This window comes from Pelodiscus sinensis, chromosome 23, assembly GCF_049634645.1.
Source record: "Pelodiscus sinensis isolate JC-2024 chromosome 23, ASM4963464v1, whole genome shotgun sequence".
In the NCBI taxonomy this organism is placed as follows: domain Eukaryota; kingdom Metazoa; phylum Chordata; order Testudines; family Trionychidae; genus Pelodiscus; species Pelodiscus sinensis.
This window is the reverse complement of record NC_134733.1, coordinates 7,167,576-7,182,422: the sequence shown is the minus strand read 5'-3', so window position 1 is coordinate 7,182,422 and position 14,847 is coordinate 7,167,576. Positions and strand designations below refer to the sequence as shown.

Here is a 14,847-nt window from a genome sequence, read left to right as displayed (position 1 = left end):
ACATTATACAGAAGTAATGTTAGACCAGATTAATAGAACAATAGCAACAAAGTTTTGCATATTAAAAGAAATCAGTAATATATCCAGTAAATACAAACATGCGTGTGATGGTTACCTGGAACTACTCTATTTTATATAGGCTTGGGAGGTAATTTTGCATAAAGCTGCCGGTGAGAATAAATTTTTTTTCCTCTGCTTCTGCTTTTAGTGCTTGTCCACATTGTAGCACACACTGAAGTTTTTGTGCTGTAATTGCACATTCATTTTTGCGCTGAAGCTCGTGCTGAGAGAGACCCAGTTTGTGTGAGCACAGGGCCATTTCTGCACCATGTTCATATGAACTAGTTTGTGCCAGCAGAGTCAACCTGGGGCCGTTACAGCACAAAATGGGGTGTGCTGCAATTCACACCCCTGCCGTCTACACTGTGGGTGGATCTGTGGAAGAAAACATTGTCCTCGCTCTGCGTTTGTTAGCAACAAGTAGCCAGAGGCAGTTTTATTATGAGCTACAGCAAGTGGAAAAACTGGTTCGGACAGGGGGGGGGGGGGGGGGCACAGGCTTGGACTAGGGGGCTATTTAATTCTACTGTAGCCATTTGGGTCTGGCCTGGAGTCCAGCTCTAGTGCCCTGTGAGGAGATGGGGCTGCAGCTTGAGCCCCAGGGTCCACACTGCAGTTAAACAGTTTTTTACCTGCGCTGAGTGGCCAAGCGCTGTTTTTTAACCGCAGTGTTGACCTACCCTTAGTGCTAGAGACTCGGGTCGCTCTGTCCTCCCAGCTCTTCCCTGCCTCTCAGCTGTCCTCCTCATGCCCTTCCATTGTGCTTGTGACAGCTCTTCCCTCACGTGCTCGCTACAGAATCCCCGCCTGCTCCATCCCCTCATTCCTTATTAAACTTGGATCAGACCTGCCCAGCATTATGGCTCCTAGTTCTCCCAACTTCTTGTTGCCCTGCGTGTCGTTTCCCTCATTTGTCCCGTTCTTTTCCATCTGCATGGACTGGAGTCTGGGACGTGAGATGACCCAGCTTCGTACCTCATAAACAGGCGAGTTTTAAAAGACCCAAAGCTTTTAAGCATGGAATGACCCTCTTGGAATTTCCTAGGATAAGGGTGAAATAAGCAAGGTTTTCTTGGACTCACTGCTGCTGTCTTGCAAGAAAGCACCTGGGTTTGTTTTTAGCCGCAAACTCAGTCCTGCTTCAAGCAACCTTGCCCCAGGTGGGAAGCCAGTGAAACACATCAGCTTAGCTACAGTTCCACTTTGGTTTGGATGCATGGGATTTGCAGTATTTGATTCTATAAGTGCAGGTTCTTTAGACCCAAAGAGGCTGCTTGCGTGCAACGCTGTGGATACAAACTGAGCCGCTGCCGGCTGCTACCCACGCTCGTGGCCCAATGGATTATCAGGGTAGTGATGGAGGCGTGTGGAAAACAATTGAGTTTTGTTTTGCTCCTTCCCAGCGATACACGAATGTCTCTTTCCAGTATTAGAAACCGCTGCTAAGAACCTTTTGCCATGGCTGCCTCCCTGCCACCCAATTGGCAGAGGTAATTGTGAGTAAAATCTTGTTTAATCCAGTTTGCCCATTAACTCTGCCTTCCCGCTACAAACACTGGGCTTGCATGATCTGTAATGGTGAATCTCCGCCTCCAAAAGCAGTGAACGGAACGAGCATTTTCATACTCTCATTCTAAGGCGCTGGGGTTCCATTTGGTTGATTTCGTCTTAGTAATAATTTGAATGCTGTTGTCTACACAAGACCGTGGTCTGTATCCTGTTGATGGTGTATTAGCAAAATGGGTCTTACCTGAAATGCCTTGTTCAGAGAGCAGCACTGATCAGCCAGAAAGCTGAGTGGGTGAGCAGGTTATTCATCGTGCATGGACTTCGGCTTACGCGGTGATTGGTCTGGCTGATCCAAAAAGTGTTTGCAAATGATTCTCTGATGCGCTCCAGTTAGAGCTCACTATTTGCAGCATTCATCCTGAGTTGATCTGCAACAAAGAATTTTCAATGTGAAAAGTCCTGCTGCTGTTAGCATCCTAGGGTTGAAGAGACCTCAGGAGTCATCGAGTCCTACCCTGTGCTCAAAGCAGGACAGACCCCAACTTAATCATCCCAGCCAGGGCTTTGTCAAGCTGGGACTTAAAAACCTCTAGGGATGGAGATTCCACCACCTCCCTAGGGAACCCATCCCAGTGATAGAGTGGTCTCTATTGTCTCTCAGGAGTTGGAGAATGTATAATGTTATTGGCTGAAAACAACACTCAGATACTGCTAATAAAAGACTCGCAAAGCCCCCTCTTCCCATGTCCTGGAGAATTCTTTCCTCTGCCACACATCTCCGTTTGGTCAGGCAGGAATAACCCCAATGCCTCTGGCCAAACAGCTGCAGGACTAGCTTCTCTAAAAGTGTTCCAGCACCTCGAGAGGCAGATGGATTGAATATTGGTGCCTGTCTGCTTGTTTAGGTGGTGAAATGCCTTTGGAAATCTGGCCTGCTAAGAGACAGCTCCTGTGAGGCACTGAGCTCCCCAAAGTTGCAAATGCCACCCCAAAGCTGCAAACCAGTAACCAGCACACTGTGGGGGGATGAGAGATGACATCCCCATCTATACATACTGCAGCACTTCCACTAGTAGGTTCAGTTAAATGGCTCCTCTACAAGCCACCTCTCCCCAAGTGAAAGGCAACATGCCACCAAGCTGCCGTGGTACATTGCCATGGTTACTTTTGATGACATCATCTGTTAGTTCAGAGGGTTTGGAATCAGAGACAGAAAATCCTAGCAGTATTTACCGAGTGAGCACGAGATGATGTACCAGGCCCTGCTAATGCTGGATGCAAGCCAAGAACCATCAGGGAGCATCTAACAGCTCCTTCTGGTTTTCATGCTCCTGTCAAATCCTTTCAAGTAGCATCTCACCCTTTTAATTCACACATTAGGATGATAGACGTTAATGGCACTGCAATCTCGGCTAACACCTTCTCGGCATCCGGCAGCGGGTCGCTCAGTGCTTACGAGAGAAGCCGATCTGCATACCGACATGTTTCTCATCTTGAGGGCAAAATGAAGATGCAAGGAGAGCTGGGCTAATGGATTTTCTGTTTGTTTGTTTGTTTGTGGTGAGTCTGAAAAAATACATTTCTGGTCGAACCAGCCCCCTCCCCTTTAAGTTTTCTGAAATGTTGGCCGGACCATTAAGAAACTTAATTTCCTTAATTTTGTTTTAATCACAAAGTTATTTTCTACAAAAATCAAAACATTTTATTTCGAAGCTGTAACAAAACTCTAATTATTTTGGAATTTAAGGCTTTTTTAGGGAAGCTGACCCAAACCACTTTTTTTCTGAATAATTTTTTGGTTTAAAAAACTCCACCCAATTCCAGGTACATGCAGTGGCTGATCTCTCTTCCCCCCTCGTCTCTGAAGAAGAATTGCTAGCTCACCTCCCCATACTAAACGAGCGTTGACTGCATGCCCTAGATTGTGTGGGTAACAAAATCTAGCTTAACCACCTGTTGAAGTCAGTGACCTAAGCCAAGAATTTACGCACTAGAAACAAGAAAACGATATTTCTCTATACACTGATTGGCAATAGAGTCTATGCTCACTTTTCACCAGCAGTATCATGGCCCATCACTAATCAACTGTCAGACTTTTTAAAGTACTTAAATGGTAGGTGACAAGAGAACATTTTAACTGGTATATGCAGAACAGCTATTCCAAGCTTCCAGAAGCCCTTCAAAAAGTCCAGGGCAAGTGGCCATCTGCTTCCTCCTAGCTTTTAGAACATAACGTAAGAACATAAGATTGGCCTTACTGGGTCAGACCAAAGGTCCATCTAGCCCAGTTGCTTGTCTGCCGACATTGGCCAGCGCCAGATGCTCTGGAGGGGGTGGACTGAAGACAATGATCAGGTGATTTGTCTAGTGCCATCCATCTCTAGCCTCTGACAAACAGAGGCCAGGGACACCATTACAACCCTCTGGCAATAGCCTTTTATGGACCTAACCTCCATGAATTTATTTAGCTTCTCTTTAAACGCTGTCATAGTCCTAGCCTTCACAGCCTCCTCTGGCAAGGAGTTCCACAGGTTGACTATGCGCTGTGTGAAGAACGTTCGCTTATTAGTTTTAAACCTGCTACCCATTAATTTCATTTGGTGTCCTCTAGTTCTTCTATTATGGGAACTAATGAATAACTTTTCTTTATTCACCCTCTCCACACCACTCATGATTTTAATATACCTCTATCATATCCCCCCTTAGTCTCCTCTTTTCCAAACAGAAAAGTCCCTGTTGCTTTAGCCTCTCCTCATATGGGACCTGTTCCAAACCCCTGATCATTTTAGTTGCCCTTTTCTGAACCCTTTCCAAGGCCAAGGTATCTTTTTTGAGGTGAGGAGACCACATCTGTACACAGTACTCAAGATGTGAGCATACCATAGTTTTATAGAGGGGCAGTAAGATATTCTGTGTCTTATTTTCTATCCCTTTCTTAATAATTCCTAACATTCTATTTGCCTTTTTGACCACCGCAGCACACTGTGTGGACGTCTTCAGAGAACTATCCACGATAATGCCAAGATCTCTTTCCTGATTTGTCTTCTTTTGGAAGACTAGCTTCCACACATGGCTAGCTTCAAATGGAAATGCTTCCCCTTCCTACACTTTGGGGCTGTGTCTACATTGGCGCGATCCTGTCTACACTGGCCGCAAGTTCTTGAGCAAGAACACTGACGTTCTAATGTATGAAATCAGTGCTTCTTGCGCAAGAACTATGATGCTCCCGCTCAAGAATAAGCCCTCTTGTGCAATTGTTCCTGTGCAAGAGGCCAGTGTAGACAGGCAACATGAATTTCTTGCACAAGAAAGCCCTATGGCTAAAATGGCCATCAGAGCTTTCTTGTTCAAGAGAGCATCTACACTGGCATGGATGCTCTTGCGCAAAAGCACATCTCTTGCACAAAGGCACATGCCAGTGTAGACGCTCTCTTCTGGAAGAGTTCTTGCACAAGAAGCTGCCAGTGTCGATGTAGCCTGGGTGTGCCACTCAACTTTATACTGACTAGTGTTTTCTTTCAACTCTCTGCCCTTGGGTTACCAACTTACCATTGGGGGGAGAGATTTCCCTTGGGCTGGTAGGATGCCTTCTCTCCAACCATGTCCCCAGTGCTACTGAATTGAATCCCAACACCTGTGGCACGCCCGTCCCCATCAGCCCATTTTACTGAGGGAGAAACCAGCTCAAATTTTCAAAACTGGGCTCCAAGTTTGGGTGATTAACTCATGACACCCCAGGCTTGATTTTTTCTGAGCTGCAGAGCAGCCACCGCCCCTGCTGACTGTATTTGGAGTTGGGGCTACTCAGAGTGTCTGAAAGTAAGATGCCTCATGAGGGGCAACCCTCCCCAAAGCCATTTTTCAAAAATGCGGGCTAAGGAACTTCTAAGGTCACAGGGCATGTCCAGGACAGAGACACAAGGAGCCAGTGTCAAGTCTAAGCCCACTTTCCTTTTAAGAATATTAATTACATTTAATTTAACCATACACTTCCCCAGCTCTGCTGCATGGTTACAGTTGAGGGCTCACCTTGAAGTCTTTTAGGAGGCGCTTCTCCTAGACTGTAGACTGGTTCACAGTGCGACTGGAATTGTAGTTGGTCTGAAAAACGGTATTTCAATTCACCGTGCAAAGGTGTCCTCAGCCCAAAGACCGTTTAGGATTCCTCTCGCAACCGCTCACACCTGGCAGTCCCAAGACGAACAGCAAGGATTGTGCTTGTAGTAAGTTGAGGGTCAGTAACATAGAGTCAGCAGGCTAAGGCCTGCAACATGAAAACAGCAACAGGCCTGCAATCTAGTGAGCAAGACTTTGGTTCAGTAACAGGAACCAAGAAAGAGGCCGTACTGATAACTGTGCGATTGTGTAAGTTAGGTCGAGCATGGAAGGACACAGGGAGGCACTGGGTACAGACTGTAAGCCAAAGGGGAGTAATGGAACATCTTAATAAGAAATGTCTTGGTACAAAAACTCCCTAAAAACGAATGCACAGACCGACCTAGGTTCAGGACCAGGTTGGAATTGACAGCATGAAGGATAGTAAGTGAGCCCCCCTTCCATAAGGTGAGGGGTGGTAACTAGGCAACAGAGGGTGATAACCTGGTACGTAAAGAAATGATGTAAGTTGTTTGTACCTGTCTATAGAAGTACACCGCAGAGGGTGCTCTCCGGCCGACCTTGGGGGGGGGGGCGCACTAGGCGCCTGAACGGCAGGTGTCATTGCCTAAACTTACAGAATGCACAGTAACTTAACTTTGACTAAGTGCTGTTAATATCTGTTATATGGCAATAGGCCTGCCCGGTGTTGGTACCTTGTCAACGCGGGCCATAGTGCCCAGTGGTATAACATTGTACTGATCTCTGTTACCAACTGGTAGAGCTTCGCATTTGACAATAAACCTGCTCGATTGATTTCAAACCTTGCCTGCATCTGTCGTTTCCGGGGCCTCTCAGAGATCTCTTGTGTTGACCCAAGTGAACGGGGTCTAACACTCTAGATAAAGGGAGTACCGATTGTTACGCACGCAGCCGAAAGTTTATCAACGGAGTAGAGGTCCTGTCAGGAGCGCTCCAGGACGACCCTGAGCAGACAACGCTGACACTGACAGTCCAGACCACCGAAGGTACCGAGGTACGAAACTCCGAGGTACGACAGTGCTGTTTCTTTCTTCTGGGTATAGCACCTCGCATGATGGGGTACTGGTGTAAGACTAGAGTGGTAATGATAATACAAGCAACAATAAACTGATATTGTCTTATCCCTGGAGCAGGAAACTTTTTTTGAGGTGGGGGCCACTGACCCCCAGAAAAATCAGCAACACACCCCTCACCGGCAGAGAGGAAGGGTGTGTGCTGGGGGGAGACGTGATCTTCATTGCTGCAGCCTGTTCTTCCATTAGCATGAAGTCTCCATGGCTGCTGGACTTTTTTTCTTCCCCCTTTTAGAGAAAAAGCATCCGTTTCCTGCTCACACGTCTTGCAAGACAAGAGAGATGACCCACCCCTTGGGCAGCAGTCTGTGGTCTGTCCGATGCCAGTTGTGCAAGTAAGCCCAAGTGGAACCAGATTGCGGGTAGGTAAACTCAGAAAGCTTGTAGTGAAGTTTGAAACTACGGGCAGGGGAAAGCCAAGAGGAGCAGAGGAGCACCCAGTTTGAACAGTGACATCCCCCAGGGGAAGATTTAGGAAAGGATATACTCTGTATCCTAACAGAGGGGAGATGGACATTGAGCAAAGCAGACAGACGAAAGAGTATCCTATTCAATTACATCACACGAAGGCAGATAACAGTATAGAATCCCAGGGCTGGCAGAGACCTCAGGAGGTCATCGAGTCCAGCCCCCTGCCCAAAGCAGGACCGATCCGAACTAAATCATCCCAGCCAGGGCTTTGTCAAGGCAGGACTTAAAAACCTCTAGGGATGGAGATTCCACCCCCTCCTTAGAGAAGCCATTCTCATGTGTCACCACCCTCCTGGGTATCAAACGTCTATATTGAGTAGATACCTGTAGGCTGTGTCTACACTGGCAAGTTATTCCGGAAAATCAGCCGCTTGCCAGCTGTCTACACTGGCCGCTTGAATTGCCGGAAAAGCACTGACGATCTAATGTAAAATCATCAGTGCTTTTCCGGAAAAACTATGCTGCTCCCATTCGGGCAAAAGTCTTTTTCCAGAAAAGTGTTCTGGAAAAGGGCCAGTGTAAACAGCACGCGAAAATGACGATCGGGGCTTTTTTGCGGAAAAGCGCGTCTAGATTGGCCACGGACGCTTTTCCGCAAAAAGTGGAAAAGTTTTCCGTTAAAAGCATTTCCTGAAAATCATGCCAGTCTAGACACAGCCATAGTGTGGTAACCGAAACTACAGCCGGATGGGGAATCTCTAAGGTTGAGGGACATGGCCAATGTGCCCTCCTGGCGATCTCTCCATCTCTCTGACCCTGTCTTTGGAACAACCCAAAGGGGAGAAATGGTGCCACTTTCCCCCACAACTCCCAGGGAGGCCAGCGCGGGTTTTGCACGGCACCCAAGGCTGCCCTGTGGGGCTCTGAAAGTCCACGTGAGGCAGTGTGGTTCCCCACGTGGTTCAGATGTGATAGATGAAGCTCCAAGTCATGAACCTCACTATTGCATCTCAGCAGCTGGAGTGAAGGCATTAGGTGCAACTGCTTGGAGACTTCCATTTGAGCTCCCTCTATCCCTCCCATACCACTACCCATTTTTCACAGCTGGTCCCCATCTCCCACAAGCGTGGGAGCGAGCAAGCGCACAAGCGCAGTCACAGGCATGCATCCATTCAGCCCCATAACTGCCAGGCTCTGGATACAAAAGAGCCACAACTGAGCCACCTGCCTCTAGAGCAGCAATCCCAAAGCAAGAGGAACAGCATGGCCTGAGCCTATCGCTAACAAACCAAGGGACCCGATGTCTAGTCCTCTGCTACTGGCCTCAGGCAAGTGGCTTCACTGCTTGCTGATGCGACATCTCCTGTCTGCAAGAGATGAGAGTGCAATATTTCACCAGAGCAGGCTGCTGAGAGATTTACCAGATGTCCCCATTTTTATATGGACAGTCCAGGTAGCTCTTAACCCTCCACTCCCTCCCAATGTTTCACACTGGCTATCTGGTCACCCTGCTGGTTCAAAGCACTGTGAGTGCAGGTCCACAGGCTAACCATGTCCCGACTTTTGAGTTTCTGGCTGTTCCGTCACGTTATTTTCTACAGCTAGTTCTGGTCATGTGACCGCACCATCTCAAACCAGGGGAATCTGGAGATCAAAGGATAAGTCTCGGCAGTTTGACCAAAGCAGGTGCTGCAGTCACATTCTCGCTAGACTGGGCACAGAGGTGAGCCCACACAACTGTGATTTATAATAAACCTTGCTCTGAGAACCAGACCACCCCTCCAGGGCCCACGTCTTATACACTCAATCATGTAGGGCTACTCATGGGATAAATGAACTGGCCCTAAATTAGCATCTCCCACCTTTTAGGACCAGCCATTCAGATGCTGGTCTCCATTTTTGTGAACAGACTATAGGACACTTAGTTTAAGTGTATACCATATCTACTGCCTCCTGTGCTACCATAATGCAGATACATAATAATAAACTGCCCAGTTTGTTGGTGCAAGCCTAAATTCTCAGGCATCTAAGAGCCCAGTCCCTCTTCTGAAGTGCTTATAGGCTAAATAGCCAAGACAAAAGGGGAAACGGAGGAAGTGATTTGCCCAAGATCAGAGCTAGGAATTGAACCTATGCTGCTGACACTTAGCTTAGTGCCCTATCAGGCAGTCCAGCCTGGCGTTTCAAGTTCCAGGGATAAAACAGTGTCTGATAAAGGGAAAGCCTGGTTAAAATATAGGCTTTAAATGTAGGGAACGTTGTTGTAGAGCATGACAAGAGGCCATATCGGTAGTTGTGGTTTAGTCTAGTCCCAGCCTTTACTTAAAGGACAAATGTTACCAGCTCATGCTTCTGTTTACCATGCACACAAACAAAATCCAATGCAAATGTGAGCTACTCATACATTTCCATGGCGAAGACCCCGGTGCTTTGCATGCAGTGGGTAAAAAAGGAAAGGGGCAATTTAGGCGGAACACTTTGATTTTATTATTGTTGGCTTGGCCGTAATGTCTAGGAACTCAAGTCATGGCCCTGCACTGTACACAGCACAAAAACCCTAACGTTTAAAAAAAAATAGCCTAAAACCAAGGGCATTAAAAAGCATTCTGCCTTCAAACCATGTGATTTAGTTTCACGTTTTACCATTGAGGGAGGAAGAGGGCAGGATTTGGTGCTGTGTGATACGGGAGCAAGGTGGGAATGGTCCAGCTATTGTGGGGACCTTTCCTGGCTTTTTACATTACCTTGGTGACACGGGGTCATGAAAGGATTTGAGTCTGTGCTACCATGTCCTTTCCCCAGAGGCCTGCCTGACCACAAGGACTCCCCTTCCACTCTGCTGAGTGGCACAGACCTCGTAACCCTGACAAGGCTGCCTTAGGATTCCTGGGGGGTTTGACCTCCCAGTACTTAGGTCAGTGGTTAGGGTGTCTCCACTTCAGGGTGGGCTTTCCACGCTGGACCCTTCCTGTCCCCGATCAATGCATACAGTGCAACGCAAACATAAGTTATTAAACCGTAATAAGGTTTAATAAAGGGAAAATGGAAAAATGAGGGGAAAATGGAAAAGGCTAGCAGAAAACGCACAACCCTGCTCTGGCATGGGGGCATCACACTCAGCCACAGTCTGTCCCTCACAGGCCTCAGGCTCTGGTTGTGCTGCAGGGAGGGGGTCAGTCGGACACTTGCTCATGCAGTGCCCATGAAGGCTCTAGATGGCAGGACCCTGCATCAACCCCCCCCCGCCCCGCATTGGCATTATGGCCTCTTGGCAGAGGGCATCTTCTGGATTGCTCCAGTCTGCCCCAGTGCTGCTGCTGCCCTGCCGATAGGGCATCTCCCCGGGTTGCTCCTTTGGCTTGGGTTTCTGCAGCTCCTCTCACAGGTCTGCTCTCTGGCTGCTTCTAGGTCTCTTGCTTGCTCTCCCTCGCTCAGGCTGCTTATCCCGGGCTCTCTGGCTCTGCTTCCCAGCTCAGCCTGGGGCCAGGTTCCCGCTGCTTTCTCTTTAGCCCAGCAGCCCAGGCAGTTCCAGCTTACAAGCAGGTAGGAACACCTGGCCTCCTGATGCTGTCAGTCGGCTGACCTGGTGCACTGGCTTCTCCCCATTGCTCTAGGCCAGCCTTAGGACTTCTGGGGCCCTATGGAGTCCTGTTAAGCTGGTGCCAACTATGCTCGACGGCAGGCCGGGGGAGGGAATGATGATATTTTTTTAGCGGTGGGACTGTAGAATCTTCAGCAACATGCTAATGAAATAGGCCCTTCGTTGAACACTGGCTATGTACTGTCATTGTACTGTGAGTCGACAGTTTCAGACATACGCCTGTCCAAGGCTCCATTACCCTTGGCTGGCTCTTTCACAGGTTCAGCATTCTGCTCATCGCTAAGGCAGGCTTTCTGCCTTGTAAGTTAACTAAATCCTCTCCAGAGCCTCACGGGGACTGTCAGGCTACGTCTAGACTGCAGGTTTCTTGTGCAAGAAACTTTTTGCGGAAGAGACCTTCTGCAAAAACGTCTTGTGCAACAGCAGGTCCACACTGCAAAAGCGCATCAGGAAAGTGATGCGCATTTGCTCAACAGAGCATCCAGACTGCATGGATGCTCTCTCGCAAGAAAGCTCTGATTGCCTTTAGCAGACTGGCCATCTGGGCTTCTTCCGATAGGCTGTTTTTGCACAAAAAAACCCCATTTCCCATCCACGCTCCCCTTTTTGCGCTAGAGTTCTTGCACAGAAAGGAGTTATTCCTCGTAGAAAGAGGACTCCCTGTACTGCAAAACCCCCTCTGTACAGGGAATCGACAGAACATTTTCTTGCACAAAACCACGCTTGAGGCGTGGACGCTGCACGAGTTTTTGTGCAAAAACTCTGTAGTGTAGACATAGCAAGAGGAAGGATCAATGGGAAATCAGAACCCTGGGTCTGAGGCTTTTAGTCCTGGGAGCTAGTCACGCAAAGCTGCCCAGCCCAGTACACAGGGGTTTGGGATAAGGGCTTCTACTTATTAACTGTACTAGCTACTACCTGGAGCTGCTCCGGTCTGAAACTGAAGTACTTTTTGTTTGTTTTTTTTAAATGCAAAATGCCCATGCGTTACTTCACTGATGGTACTTTTTGAAAAGGAAGGAAAAGGAGAGCTGCAGGTTTTGGGGTTGCCTCCTTCCAGTTGGCTCTCTCCCCCCGCCCCTGCAGCCTGCAGGCTGTCTGGTGGGGGGAGGCAGGCTCTGGGGGCTGCCCCCTTCCATTTGCCTCTCTTCAATGGCCCCCTGAAATCTCTCTTGGGAGGGGGAGGTGAGGATCTGGGGGTTGGCCTCCAGCAGCCCCCCCTGCAGACTTTCTGGGGCAGAGGCTTGGCTTGGGGTCTGCCCCCAGCCTCCAGCAGCCCCTTCACAGCCTGCAAGCTGTTGGGAGGTGGTGAGGCTCAGGGAGATGCTTCCCCCTCCAGCTGCCCCCCACAGCCTGCAGGCTATAGAGTCATAGAACACTAGAACTGGAAGGGTCCTCGAGAGATCATCAAATCCAGTCCCCTGCCCTCACGGCAGGACCAAGCACCATCTAGACCGTCCCTTGTTCTACCCTGCTCTTAAATATCTCCAGTGATGGAGATTCCACAACCTCCCTCAGCAATTTAGTCCACTGTTTAACCACCCTGACAGTTACGTTTTTTTCTAATGTCCAGCCTAAATCTCCCTTGCTGCAATTTAAGCCCATTGCTTCTTGTCCTATCCTCAGAAGCCAAGAACAATTTTTCTCCCTCCTCCTTGTGACACCCTTTTAGATACTTGAAAACTGCTCTCATGACCCCTCTCAGTCGTCTCTTTTCTAACTAAACAAGCCCAATTGTTCCAGTCATTCCTCATAGCTCATGTGTTCTAGACCTTTAATCATTTTTGTTGCTCTTCTCTGGACCTTCTCCAATTGCTTAAGCTGGGAAAATTGTAGCAAGAACAAACAAACAACATGGGAAGTGGAAAGGCCATTCGTTTTTTTTTTTTAATTCTATTTTAATTGTTCAAGTGGTTCTTGGTAACACAGGCAGCGAATTTGAACCAGGCACTGTCCTTTTAAAACCCCTTGGTGTCCCGAAAACTTTGCTGTTGCTAAACATAAGTGGTCAGTTGCTTGTTTTGTGGCCTGGTGGATGCCAATGGCAAATGCCAACACTCTACCTCTCATGGCTTCGTGACCTTCGCTCTGGAATTTGAAGAACGATGATTTATTGTGAGAGGGAGAGCTGCGTGCCCTCAGCACCTCTCAGGAGTTTATCATTCATATTAATGTGGCACCTAAAAGTCATGGGACCCTTTGTGCTAGGCGCTGTACAACCACTGAGCTAAAAGATACTCTTTGCCTCCAAAGAGCTCACCATCTAAACAAGAGTTAGCAGAAGTCTTAGCCCTTAGTGACCTTCGTGTCAGGCTGCTGGCGAGCAGACACCTGGAAAACACAAGTCTGACTCCTGGCAGAGCTGGTTCAGTCCTTCATATTTCAGAGGCAGAGTCTACTCAGTTTGGCTCGGCTGGTAGGAGAGTGACAGGTGCCAGTCTTAGGGGCGGGTGAGCTGGGCCGTCACCCGGGGCTGCCATTTTCAAGGGACCTCCAACAGAGCTGGTCTTAGGTGCAGACCACGATCGCATTTCGGCCCGCTCTCTCGAGGATTTTTTTTTGCTTGACAAATTTTTGTCCGGTATTTTTTTAAACCATCTGGCAACCCTACGGGCGAGCCGGGCAGTTGCTCGGGGCCACCAATTGGTTAGGACTGGCCCTGCCTACCAAATCCAAGTTCTGTGTGGCCATTCAGATCTCCGAGGCCAGCCTGGATTTTAGCATCCCTCTCTGGCCAGATGGACCCTGCAGAACTCAGAAGTGACTCTAGATCCATGTGACGGGCTAGCGGGGATAGAAGTGCTCCTAATTTCTTGTGGCTGGAAAGGCACTTGCCCCATTAGCAGTGGGGCAATAGTGAAATCTTGTGATGATAATTAGGTGCTAGGGTTGCCAGGTGTGCAGTATTGGCCTGGACAGTCTGGTATTTGCAGCCTCTGTCCGGTTAAAAAAAAGAAAATACTGGACATGTAAAATGTCTGGTATTTTCTGTTTTTCTCAGACAGAAGGCTGCTTGGGACATTCCTCCCCTGCCGCATCTGGTGGTGGTGGTGGTTGGGGGGGGGGGGATTTAAAGGAGCAGTGACTCTTTTTTTTTTTTTTTTGCTCAACAACTTTGGTCCCCTTTTTTTCACTCAACCAATTTTTTTCCCGCCATGTTCAGTATTTTTTGTGAAAGTATCTTGCAACCCTACTAGGCACTTGTGTCTCAAAGTGCTGTACAAAGAAGGTCAGTATCACCACCTTACCGATGGGGGAAACTGAGGCACAGAGCGGAACAGCAAGCTGCCCACGGTCATGCCGGAAGTCAAGGACAGAGGGCTAGGAATAGAATCCTCACTCCCCTTGCCTCTGACCCATGCTGTAGTTGCTAGCCCACACTGCCTCCCATTTCTCTCAGGGTAGATCCCGGGGCCCTGTTCCCTAGAACACAGGAAATCACACACTTTACACAATTAAATCTTCCTCTGTCGTTGTCCAGGAGTCGGACCTAGCACAATGGGGCCTGGATCCTAACTGGAGGCCTCGGAGTACTACCAGATACACACACTCAGAGATGGCCCTTTACAATAGGGGCACAACTATGCAGGAGCCACAGGCATTTGATAGTGAAACGCAAATCTTCTAGCAGGGATTAAGCTCCTGCTCTTTCTCTTCATGCGCAGGATGAATTTAAATCAATTCCCTTCCACGGCGAATTGGTGCTGCGTCTGCTTGCAGGGTGAGTTGCCTGTGTGAAGCTGGCAGCTGCAGCACTGACAGGCCGGCATATAGAGAGGAAGAATTAGCAGGGTGTGTGTGAGAAAAGACCAGATATTGTGGCAAGTTATCGTGGCCTTGAGAAACCAGACTCAGGGAGGACACTCCCCTCCCCAACCTCCACCCCTTGATAACTAGATTCCTGTCTACAGGGAAGAAAAAGAAACTTGAGCTAATTCCGGGAGTCAGATGACCCCCAGGCCCAATGGCGAACCTGCCACGCTGGCCTTTCAAGAACCGTCTCTGGCCACTGCTCACCAGAGCGGCTTTCAAGAGCTGTAGTTGATCAGTGCTCAA

At 48.5% G+C, this 14,847-nt stretch overlaps 1 long non-coding RNA gene across 3 annotated transcripts in view; it reads right to left on the bottom strand.

Annotated features, from left to right (window-relative positions):
- Window positions 1–2,704, bottom strand: part of LOC112544486 (uncharacterized) — a 33,310-nt gene extending 30,606 nt beyond the window's left edge. For 2 of the 3 annotated variants that reach the window (XR_012897305.1, XR_012897306.1), the window contains exons 1-2: window positions 2,626–2,704; window positions 1,811–1,997 (exon numbers count right to left, since the gene is read on the bottom strand). This is a non-coding gene — a long non-coding RNA (uncharacterized LOC112544486). Of the gene's footprint in view, window positions 1–7; window positions 436–1,810; window positions 1,998–2,625 lie in introns of those variants that run through there. The other variant, XR_003087836.2, reaches the window with a different exon arrangement.
- Between the last annotated feature and the right edge of the window lie 12,143 nt (window positions 2,705–14,847).